Source organism: Electrophorus electricus, chromosome 14 (genome assembly GCF_041902795.1).
Source record: "Electrophorus electricus isolate QZ-2024a chromosome 14, ASM4190279v1, whole genome shotgun sequence".
Lineage (NCBI taxonomy): Eukaryota > Metazoa > Chordata > Actinopteri > Gymnotiformes > Gymnotidae > Electrophorus > Electrophorus electricus.
The window spans coordinates 9,425,001-9,436,654 of NC_137510.1; the positions used below are offsets into that span (position 1 = coordinate 9,425,001).

At 40.1% G+C, this 11,654-nt stretch overlaps 1 long non-coding RNA gene across 1 annotated transcript in view; it reads right to left on the minus strand.

Annotated features, from left to right (window-relative positions):
• Positions 1–1,320, minus strand: part of LOC118242170 (uncharacterized) — a 56,295-nt gene extending 54,975 nt beyond the window's left edge. Inside the window, exon 1 of the long non-coding RNA XR_004776613.2 lies at positions 1,160–1,320. This is a non-coding gene — a long non-coding RNA (uncharacterized LOC118242170). The remainder of the gene's footprint in view (positions 1–1,159) is intronic.
• Between the last annotated feature and the right edge of the window lie 10,334 nt (positions 1,321–11,654).

Genomic DNA, 11,654 nt, shown 5'->3' on the forward strand with positions numbered 1-11,654 from the left:
TTGTCAGTTTTCATCAGCATTACATGAGCATATTTCAGACATCAGAGAAGGACTATGCTTTTTTTTTTACATTTCTTGGCAGTTATTTTTGATAAAGCTATTTGTGACGAACATGGATACCTTCATTCTATTTATGTAACAGAATATAACGTTGTTTGGTGACAGACATAACAAACCTCAGAGGGCTGTATTTGGATGTGATTTCCAATCATTGGGCCATTCTGGGGGAAATTTTACCCTTAACACAGGTTGGGGGCAGGTTTATGAGTGACGGACTGCAGGCTCTGCGGTTGCAGAAAATCTTTACGCTGGGGAACATGAGCCAGTGACAGGATCATAGGCCGTGCCCAATCCACTGTAATATAACCACAGCTATAGACTGTGGAACAGCTCCTGAGACTAATGTATTTCCTGCATAGTTAACGCTCAGATAAGGATTACCCATTTCTCTGCTAATCGTTAGAACCGGGGAACACGATACAATAATAAGCGTGATGGTTCGGAGCGATACGCACTGTGGTAGAAGCGGGCGGGCAGAGTTTGAGTGGACCTTAATCATAGAATTACTGGCCTCAATTAGGCCACTCTGAGCCGGCTGTGGTATGGAGGGTGCTGCAGCAGTCTGTGTCACCGGAGGAAGGTGAGAGCTCTGGCATTTCCAGTGGTTTCCGAACCACGGATGGCACAGAGGGATATTTGCTCAGGGATTATTTGATGAGTGTATTGCCATGGTCTGTTTGAAAAACAGCTGTTTATACAAATCTCATCCGAAAACAATTTTGTTCAGTCTGCTGGATTAAACATGCTGGGTAGGAGGATTATTTTAGGATGAATGAAATGTTTCTGCCAAATAACTACTGGTGATTACGGCTTTAGGAAGACTGAAATACCTGTTGGTGAGTCAGAAAACATATAAGCCAAATACACATGTAGAATAAATGTGTTTCCCGGAGGAAATTCCAGACATCTTCAAGGTTTTAATTCACCTGCATTAGGCATCTCACCTTCAAACAGCAGCATATACTCGCTTGAGGACTGCTTTTAGAAATAAATATACAGTGGATACACTAAGCAATAACAATATATTAATACTAATAATAACATATGTACATAAAAATAATCAGCATTTTGAATCTTATGAAGTCTTTCATGCCCTTACCCTCAAACAGGAGGTAGAGAGGCTTAGAGAACAACGATGATGCCAGTGTCTCACGGAATGTGGCCAACGGACATTCCCCCTTCCATAGCAATCAATATCCAGCCGTGGGTAAAATCCCTGCTCTGTCTGGATGCTCCCTTGTTGTCCATGGAGCTAGGCAGATGGTGTGAGTCAGGCTGTGGACTATGCTGGATGTCCATACCATTCTCATGACCCACTGACTCTCCTGTCAGTCCCTGGCCTCTGGGTTCCCATGGCAGTCTGAACTTTTTCCCAGGCAGCCTGGAGCCCTGCTTCACTTCCATGATTTTACTTACACACACACACACACACACACACACACACACACACACACACCACACACGCAAGGCACACACACACGCGCGCACACACACACACACACACACACATACACATGTACAGTTTAACTGTGAGAATGGTCATCAGGTTAAGCATCACCACCCATGATAATGTGAACAATATCTCTGCTGTTATTACCTTCTGAAATCAAGGTGTTTCATATTACTGGTATTAAAGCAAATATCTGAACTCTGAACTTTTGTCATTAATTTGTTCTGTTCATCCTGGTTTGTCTGTAAAAATAACTGTTTGAGATATAATAGGGTTTTATTTTCATATGTCTACCGATAATCTATATAAATCAGTGTTATTTATTTGTGTGTGGACTGTTGTGCTGCAGTGTGCAGTACAAAAAATAGTAATGTGATTTTTAATTTGTGTGAGATATGACATATTCAGTTCACTGTGATGTCACTCCCTAATACTAATGTACAATGATTATAGTTTTATTTAATTTCTATTTTGCCAGTTATATTGCTTAGAATTATGGATTACCATAAACATTCTCTTGAATTGTAAAAGTCGCATACCAGTTTGCTCCAAATAAAATGATGATGAAGTAAAAAAAAAAAAAAAAAATATATATATATATATATATATATATATATATATATATATATATATATATAATTTATTTTTTTTATTTTTATTTTTTTTTTTATTCAGATCTTACACCAATGTTTCAGTAATACATTGCATGCTTACTGAAGACAGAAATGTAACAATCTATGTTCATGAAAATAACCATTAATGTGTAAAATTACAAAAAAACAACAAATTTTAATGTTTGAATATTTCTATCTGAATTTCTGTTGATTTTTAACTCCACTGCCATATATTGCCTTTATAATACATCTCCAATAGCTATTACCCAAGCAGCATGGTAAACATATACACCTACATATTTTACATGCTTTTTACTCCTCTTAGTGACCCGTAACTTGCAGAAATGTGACTGATTTCATTTTGAGGTGGAAACAAACTGAGGTACTGTGGGCTGTGGACCACTCTCTGAGAGGCTTCTAATGTTAGAACAGCTTGGGGCGACAGCTCACCCAGGGCACTCGGAATGCTTAAAAAAAAGGTCAGGAAATAAGGACTCTGGAGATCTATCTTAAAGACAGGGTAAGTAATGTTTAATTTGCATTAGAGCGCACGGGGCCCTAACACACAAGGTTAAAGGAAGTCCTGCTGCCCCATTTCCTAAAGACATTTAACAGTTATTTACTGCACAGGGGCCAGGCGGAGTATTATAGGCTGTAATGGCCGCATTATTTTAGACCCAAGTCTCTGTTCTGCTGCTGTAATGGAGATGTCTATGTGGTGGAAACTATGTGCTATGAAACTCATGGAGAAAGAGAGCAAGCAGAGCTCCCTCTCTTCACTGAATACACACAGTAGTATCATAATTATTATCCCACATTCAAATGCCAGGAATCAGGCTTCTTACTGACATAACAAACTGCCCAAGACTTATCATTATGGCATCAGGGTGAGAAGAGAAGAGAAGTGTTTGGCTGATGCTGTGGTTTTCTGTAGTGGTTTTGTCAATCCACTTCTCAACCCTGCAAATAGTGTCCATTTCTGTGCTGTCTGTATCCACTGTTCCATCCTGCAGGGCTCCTGGTGTTCTTTGAGGCCTGGGAGCTGGTGTGTGCTGTCACACCTTGCTAGCAAGGCTCAGGACTTCCATGCTAGCTTGTCTCTCTGGCCCTGGTACTGTGCAAGCCCACCCTGCTGTGTCTTTTGAAAGGTGACACCATGGGCAGCAGTTCATTTAGATACGAATTTGATCAATGGAGCGGCTCTGTATGGACTAGGACAGCCATGCAAAGCGTCAGCATACTTGTCTCTGTAAACTACTCCACCACTCCATAGGGAGAGAGAAAGGGAAAGAGAGAATAAATAAGAGAGCAATTGCAAAATGCAGGAGATAGAGGGTGAGGGAGAGAGTGAGACAGACAGAAAGAGAGAAGGTTGTTTTTTCCTCTTTCACACTGAACTGTGTATGGAAAACCTTGCATGTGTATGGAAAACCTTGTAGGCTTCTATAGCTAACACTGGCCATGCACACTCTCTCACTCTGTCTCTCTCTGTCTCTAGTCTCCTAGTGCATGGAAAACCTCATAGGCTTCTACAGCTAACACTGGCCATACACCAGCCATAGGCTTTTACAATTTGGACCAGACATAGTCGCTCTCTCTTTCTCCTCCACAGCTCTGTCAGTGCGTGCGCAGTGAAAAGCTAAGAGGATTGTGTGAGCACTTTAGTCAGTTGTGCCATTTCTGAGAGAGTTTTGAAACTTTTTCGCTTTTCCCCCTTTTCACCTTAGAGATTAGTATTCGATAGAGGTGTAAATCACTGATACTTCAAATCCGTTTTTTATCAGGGTGCTGAGCTGTCTGCGTCAGCTAATCTGGCTGACAGTGGGGCCGAATTCTGACTGCATTCTGGCATTGTCTGCTGTAAATGGCTGTAAATTTTGCAAGCCTGCAATCCCTGCAAAGTTGGTGTCAGTGTAATTGTTGTTTCTGTTGGTAATTGCTGTTAATTGCTGTTAGTAGCGAGATTGGTGCATTGAATATCTTGACGGTGTCCTGGATGAACATATGCATTTTTTTTTCCTTAAAGTGATGATTCACTATTTAGTAGAGAATGGTCTAACGATTAAGAATCTGCTTGTTCCTGTTCTACCATTGCCTAATCTATCTAAAGAGGTCATTCTCATGAGCGCATTCTCACGTGCTATGGTAAATTATTAGATCCAATTCAAATGATTCCTCTTAGCTGGAAACATCCAGAGTTGTTTTAGGTTCCAGACACATGTCCACTGCAAAAGTGATCGGACAGTTAGACAGGAGTGATGCAAGAGGGGTGGGAACTATCTGCTCAGGAATATAACCTTCCTAATATTACACCTAATAATACACGAGGGCCACTGACATGCAGGTGACTGAGGCAGAAAACAGGTAGTGCGCTACAAAAAGCACTAAATCTGCAACTCCAGCATGGTGTTGCAGGGCACTGATGCAGGGCAGACTCGCAGGGACCACGCTGAGCTTACTGCTAATTCAATAAGAGAGAAATGGTCTATATATGCTCCAAATATAAGTCTAGAGCACATAACCTTTTCTAAAAAGCTTTCAGAAGCACCATTGAACTGCGCATTGGACAGTATCGTGATTTTAAGACACGGACAGGAACCATGAAGAACCTCATCTACAATCTTATGAAGTTCTTAACTCTATAATTGATTACCATAACTGAGTTATCATATGGATAGTCAAACAGTACACCAGAAATAAAACATACCCCCCCCCCCCCCACACACACACACACAGTACATCCACAATACCTATTATATGACTGTGGAAAAATTGTCTAGTTTTGTTAATTATTGGAAAGAAAAACATTTTCAGTTATCAAGGATAGTAACATGCATTATTCAATCACTACATATTATCACACTCTCATAAGCCATGCCTTGTTTTTCTGTCATCAAAGAGTATGAGATGGAAGGAAACATGAAATGTCTTTAGAGATATTGTGGCTGGGTATATTGCCTTCAAGTGGGTCACATCCAAGTCTTTCCAACTGTCTCCATACACATGCCTCCCTTCTACATTTGTCATTTTTTCATTTATGGTATTAAGAAGAGCTCAAAGGCTGATTTTATGTCTTGGATATGCCTGACAGCATATTTGTTGGAGCCTGGAGACATTTTATGACATTAGCAACACTAAGTCTACACTGTATTCAATAGAGGAGAGGGGCCATAATAACTTTACATTTTGGAAGGCAACGTGCCAACAAAATGGGTCTCCTTCTCATCAGAGGAGGATGCCTCATAATCAGAATTCTCCTTAGTATTCTCCTCTGTCTCACACTCATTCTCCTCTGTCTCACACTCATTCTCCTCTCTCACACACATTCTCTTCTGTCTCACACAGTTGTCCTCCATCTCACACACATTCTCCGCTGTCTCACACATTTTCCTCCATCTCACACACATTCTCTTCTGTCTCACACATTCTCCACCAGCTCACACACATTCTCCTCTGTGTCACACACATTCTCCTCTATGACATTTTCACTGTCAGAGGCCTGTGACTAAACCTTATTGTGTCATTTTCAGTTGAGAGAGAACATAAAGAGAGAGCACACAGAGCAGTAAGAGATATCAAAGTTCTCATGGGAATGATGTTTTCCGCTCCCCATGTCATGTGATCTATCAGAGGTTCTCGTTTTACTACAGGTATGGGGGTTTTTTTTGTTTTTTTTTTCTGGGTTAGTCCTCTAAAGCATAGGGAATTGTCCTGAAGATTAAAAAACTGCTTGTTATAGTGCCTCAATATCATCCAAAAAAAAAGCAAAACAAATGTGTGTAAAATTAGATTTCTTATATAATTGATCAAATGAATACATGACTTAAAAAATGTGTACAGGATCTTGAAAATATATCTTTATGATACCTTGATGTTTACTCAGATTTTCCCATTAAATTAGAAAAAGTAATTAAATATGAAGCACTAAATGATATCACAAATGCATTAGGAAATACTAAATTTTTGACCCCAAAGATAATAATATGGATGGTAATAATAAAAATAAATAAATAAATAAATATTAGACTAGTGTAGGAAAATTCCTTTATTCATGCTTTTCTGTAATAGGAGGTAAGAGAGATCAAGTTTTCCAATCTTGAGTTAGTTGTGGGATATAGGCAAAGCGCATATAAATGTATTTTGCCAGTAGTACAGCACACACAGCACCAGAGCCCTGAAAGAGACATTGAAAAACCCAACAGGAGACATTCTTGAATAAAGCAGTCCCAATGTTAGTGGTACCTCAAATGCCAATGTCACCATAGAAAGCAAAAAAACTTTTATTTGAGGAATCTGCTAGAACAGTATAGAATATTAGCACTTTACTTTTCAGAGCCTATTTGTCTCAGTTGAATGATGTGGATGTACCCATCACTTTCTTCTTTGGGCTAGAAAGCTAGACAAGCCTGAAGAAACACCATTTAAAAAAAAAAAATCCTCAGTGACAAAGAAACATATAACCAGTACAAAATTCGGTCCTTTGCTATTTACTTTTATGAGAAACTTCTTGAAGACCTGTGACTCACTGTCAATGCTCAAGGTCCTTTGTGACCTTCTTCAGTTCCCAGTATGATATCGAATGAAGCTAGGAAGCACCTGACCTTCACTGAATTACCAAGGGCAATCCAGGAGCAGAATGACTGAACATCACCTGGGTTTGATGGTCTGTCAGATGAATTCAATATAAGTTTTTACTTAGTAACGATCTATACATGCTGTTGCCTAAGTGTGCTGACAATGGAAACCTTCCCTTGACTGCTTGGAGGATGGTGTTGGTGCTCCTATGCATAAAATAGGTGATCTTGAGAATTTACTAAGATCTTTTATAGTCACTGGAGGCATACAGCAAACAGCCTATGCCAATATCATGACTGTTGTTTGTCATAAACACTGTAGGACACTGTCAAGATAATCTCTTGCTTAGACATTTTCCAGCATATTGGATGATCAATTGGGACAAATGTACAACTTTCCTTCTTGGAGATTTGCAGGCTGAAGCATCATTCTGGATCCTACACATAATATACACAGAGGGCTCTAAAGTCAGGGAATCTTCCTTGGAACTGATCAATACAAGGAGAAGAACTGTGATTTGTTGACAAGGTAGAATGGAGACTCCAGAGGTGCTGATGGAAACTTCCACAACTGTCCAGTACTGGACCTCTGGTCATCACCAACCTGGCACCCTCTATGCTATGGCACAAGCTTGCTGTTGTAGATCTATCTAAAGCACTTATTCTGAAGATTCAAAATGTGTTAGTGGGCATTTTCTGCCATTGTCATTACTGGCTCTGTTTCTATCTTCTGAATTCACTTATTTTGTCCTAAATATAGATGGTGTCATTGTCAAACTTCAAAAACTGTCTGTAATCTTGGTGTATTGTTTACCTTTTGCTCACCTTCATACCTCACATAAACCTGCTCACTAAAAATACAGATTTTCACCTTTGTAATATTGCATGTCTCTGTCACATGCTCAGTGTCAGAGCTGCAGAAACTCTGCAGCTTGTCCATGCTTTAATTATGTCTTGACTAGATTATAGCAATCTTCTTCACTGGTCTGCCTTCAAAAGCCATAAACAGGCTACAGTACATTCAGAATTCAGCCACTAGAGTTCTTACTCATACCACATGTTCAGAGCATGTCACTTCCATCTTATATCATTGGCTATGACTGCACATAAATTTACGCATGCAATTTAAACAACATAACAACATACAATACATCACATTAGCTTCAAGGTGTTGCCTGGGCTAGCCACTCCCTCCACCCATACCCATTCTTCACACTGAACTCTCTTCCTGGAATGGCAGATCTTTTAGTGCTATGACACTTAAACTTCCTGCCCCAGTACTTACATGACTGTTCATCCATTTAATTTTCACTTCATTTAAAACTAAACTAAAAGCATACCTCTTCACCAAACTTAATTCATGTCAATACCTCCTAATTGTTGCAGTTTTGTTGTCTTTTGTTTTTGACGTGTGTTTTAATATGTGTGTTCATTGTTAATCTTGTTTTTATTCTGTGTTCATTGTGACCACTGCTCATCTGTATAGAAACCTTGAGCTCTAGAAAGGTGCTTTATAAATGCAACATATTATTGTTGTTATTATTACTGCCTCCCTCCAGGGGTCCTATATCTGTCAGTGGATGAATGTAGTCAAGGATTTATTCATGTGCCTTTAAAGCTCATGGCCATGAGGCTCCAGACACTACAGAAACTGTAGTACTGCACAGACAGTGTATCCTGAACTTCTAGGCATATTTCCATACTCCAGGAATTTGTAGGCTTCTTTGGTTCTGTTTTTAAAGCCTTGGGAGTGTTTAGAGCATTGAGGCCAGATGATGAACATTACTTTGTGATAGAACCACCCTTTTAAACCCTCTGCTTAGAATATAGCCCTTGATATCAAGCACACTGGCTTTTGTTTTTAAACAGTCCTGTATAACTAGAGTAAAGGGCCTTCTTAATCTGTCCTCAAGACCGTGGCTGTCTGCTCAAGTGAATGCAAATGTCGTTGAGCTCAAAACTGTCGTCAGCTTCATTCAGAAGATCAAAGCTACCTTTCCCAAGACATAACAACTGCTCTAAACTCTGTTTTAAATGATTTTGTCTTTTCCTAGCTAATACCTAAAGCTTAAGAAAGGGATGAGATTAATGATCAGATTCATTTACAAATGGAATATAGAGGTATAGAATTCTACACTACTCAGAAGATAATTTTGTGATATCTGTGAAATACATTACACAGCACTAAGGAAAGGACTGATAGAAAATTGAGGATTTATCTCTCAGTCTCAGAGGAAGTGTCTCAAAATCATGGAGATGTTTGTACAAATGTCCTCTACCAGAAGATCTGGGGACCTTCAAACTCCAATAAGGAGGCTAACCATTGTGCAGTGGTTACAAATAGTCTGGTAACCAAATTTAACAAGGAGATTTTGCCCATGTGTACTTTATGTCATGCTGTTGACAGCGTTTCCCCCTATTCTGAGTATTCCAAGCTGTATACCATAGTTTATGGTGTTAGACAGTTTTGACAAATTTTGTTTTATATTTACACAAACTGTTTTTGCATGGAGCTATAAGTACAGCCAAGCTCAGAGGAAGAGATGTACACTGGCAAATCTTTGATCAGGGCAGGCAAGGTTGGCTATCTGTATGACACACACACCATTGTAATAATGAAGGGCAGGACATTAACATGATGGTCCTGCTTTAGGCCCTTGCAGAATCACAAAACACACATACTTTCAGCAGATTGTGAATGTTTCATGTTTTTTATTGTATAGTGAGGTCTTTTACTGATAAACATATGTATATATGTGGACAAGACTTGGTGTATGTGTATAGCTTTATATATAATTTTATACAGTGTGTGTCTGTGTGTGTGTGTGTGTGTGTGTGTGTGTGTGTGTGTGTGTGTGTGTGTGTGTGTTTTGTTTTCTTTCAGTTCAGGCCTCAAGTGGTTTAAAATAAACAAGTGTCTAAAAGTCAAAATCCTTTTTTTTTCTCTCTCTCTCGCTCTCCATTCTCTTTAGTGTGAGGAAAGCTTTGCAGAAGTTGTTACTACAGCTTACACCGGCCACACTCAGAGAGACCTGTCATCTGCTACTGTCTCTGTGCTCTCTCTCACACTCTTTCATGCTCATGCACTCTCACCCTTTGTCTCTCTCTCCCTCCCTCTCTCTCTCTCTCTCTCTCACACACACACACACACACACACATATCAGTGCAGTAATCTGCTGTGGTGTAGTCAGGGGAACAGTGAAGATAAGCTGAAGAGTTCATCAGGCAGGATGTTTATCTGGGAGGCACAGTGGGAGAGCAGAAGGGAGCTGAGGCCTCTGTTGGAGCCTGAGCAGGGTTGGTGTGTGCATACATGATTTATATGATTTAGAGAATGTGAGAGAGAGGAGGAGCGAAGCAATAGAGAGATGACCTTCCTCTTCTCCACCACCCACACTGACCCGTGCTGCCTTCCTTGTGTCATGCACATTATATTCATGCACTAAAAGCTCCTCTGCTGTATTTTAATTGAATGTTTTATACGCTTAATTCCCACATAAGCGAGTCATTCCTAATCCATTATAGTCGACCCAAAGCGCTTCCGAATTGAGACACATCCTGCAGATAAAATTAGTTGGAAATGTCTCTTTTTTCTATTCTGTTAGCGAAACCAGTGAGTGAAACGTGTTTAGACTCCAGACACGGCACAGGCATGACAGCGCCTTTCTGATTTTACACACGTCAGAGAGTGAAATTAAATAGGGCGGTGTTTTCTGAATTGGCTGAAAGCACAGCAAAATGGTGTCTCCTCACAAAAAAAATGTCTTTATCCCAATGAGGCGCACAGGAGGTTTCATCTATCCTACCCTTCAGAATGTTGTGGTTTTTTGTCTGTGTCAGTAGGGTACTGGGCAGTGTTTTTGTTTACCATGGTACTCCAGTTATCCAATAATAGGATTCCATAACAGGGCCATGATATCATACGGATTACTGTGGGAGGATTGGCTGCCTGTTTATTTGACCTCCTTTGCCCTTTGGTTTATTTGGAAAACCAAACCTGAATCAATCGCACACCTGATCAGTAAGGGGTCCACAATCTCTGTCACAACAACAAGAGCTACAATATATTAACTCTCATTGAATTGCTGTGGTTGAAACCTTGTACTTGAGTTCAAAATGTCACAAGTGTGAATCGGATCAGGGGAACCAGCATTGATCTGTGTTCTCAGACTCGGCCGAGACCGCCCTCTGTAGCAGTGAACGGAATCTACCATCTATCAAAGATCCAAACTCACAGTCACACACCACACCCACGTGGTTCATTCCTGTATTTTAATGAGGAGTGTGAATTAGTGAACACGTGCAGGGGCGCTTGTGTGAGTACGTGTGCAGGAGCAGAGAGGATCTGCTGGGAATGGGATGAAAATCCATCTCCTCTTCTCCCTGTTCACCAGCACTGTACCCCTTCTTCTGACTCAGGCTGCCACTACTGTATGTGCAGCTCTGCCTGTACCAGCCTGTCAGGTGGGAGGGGCCCTCACACATGCTGATGTCTCTGTTGCCTGGTTGCTGCAGAAGGAGATATCCAACTGTCACTGCTGAGTAGTGGTTTAATGGGACTGTCAAATATAAGCATAGCAAGCACATTGTAATATCAATAACAGATTTTGGGTTTCAGAAGCTTCTTTTAATGTACCTCAAATCTCTATTAATTATTTTCTATTTTTGTATATGTCATCACTTCTTCTTATGGTTTTGTGTCTTTTTGTCATTACTTTAGTGTTTTTGACAAATAAATAAATACATTAAACAATAAATACGTAAAATCAATTACAATACAATGCAACATAAAACAATACAGTGTGCTTTTAGACTCTATAGTAGATGGGTCCCTGTTGTAGATTTCGCCTGAGCATTTAAATTGTGTCATGAAATGAGGTGAAAGGTGTCTGTCAGATTTGGTGATTTGTGTATGAGCTGGATGGAAGAACCTAAGTAGGCAGGAGCAGCAGAGGG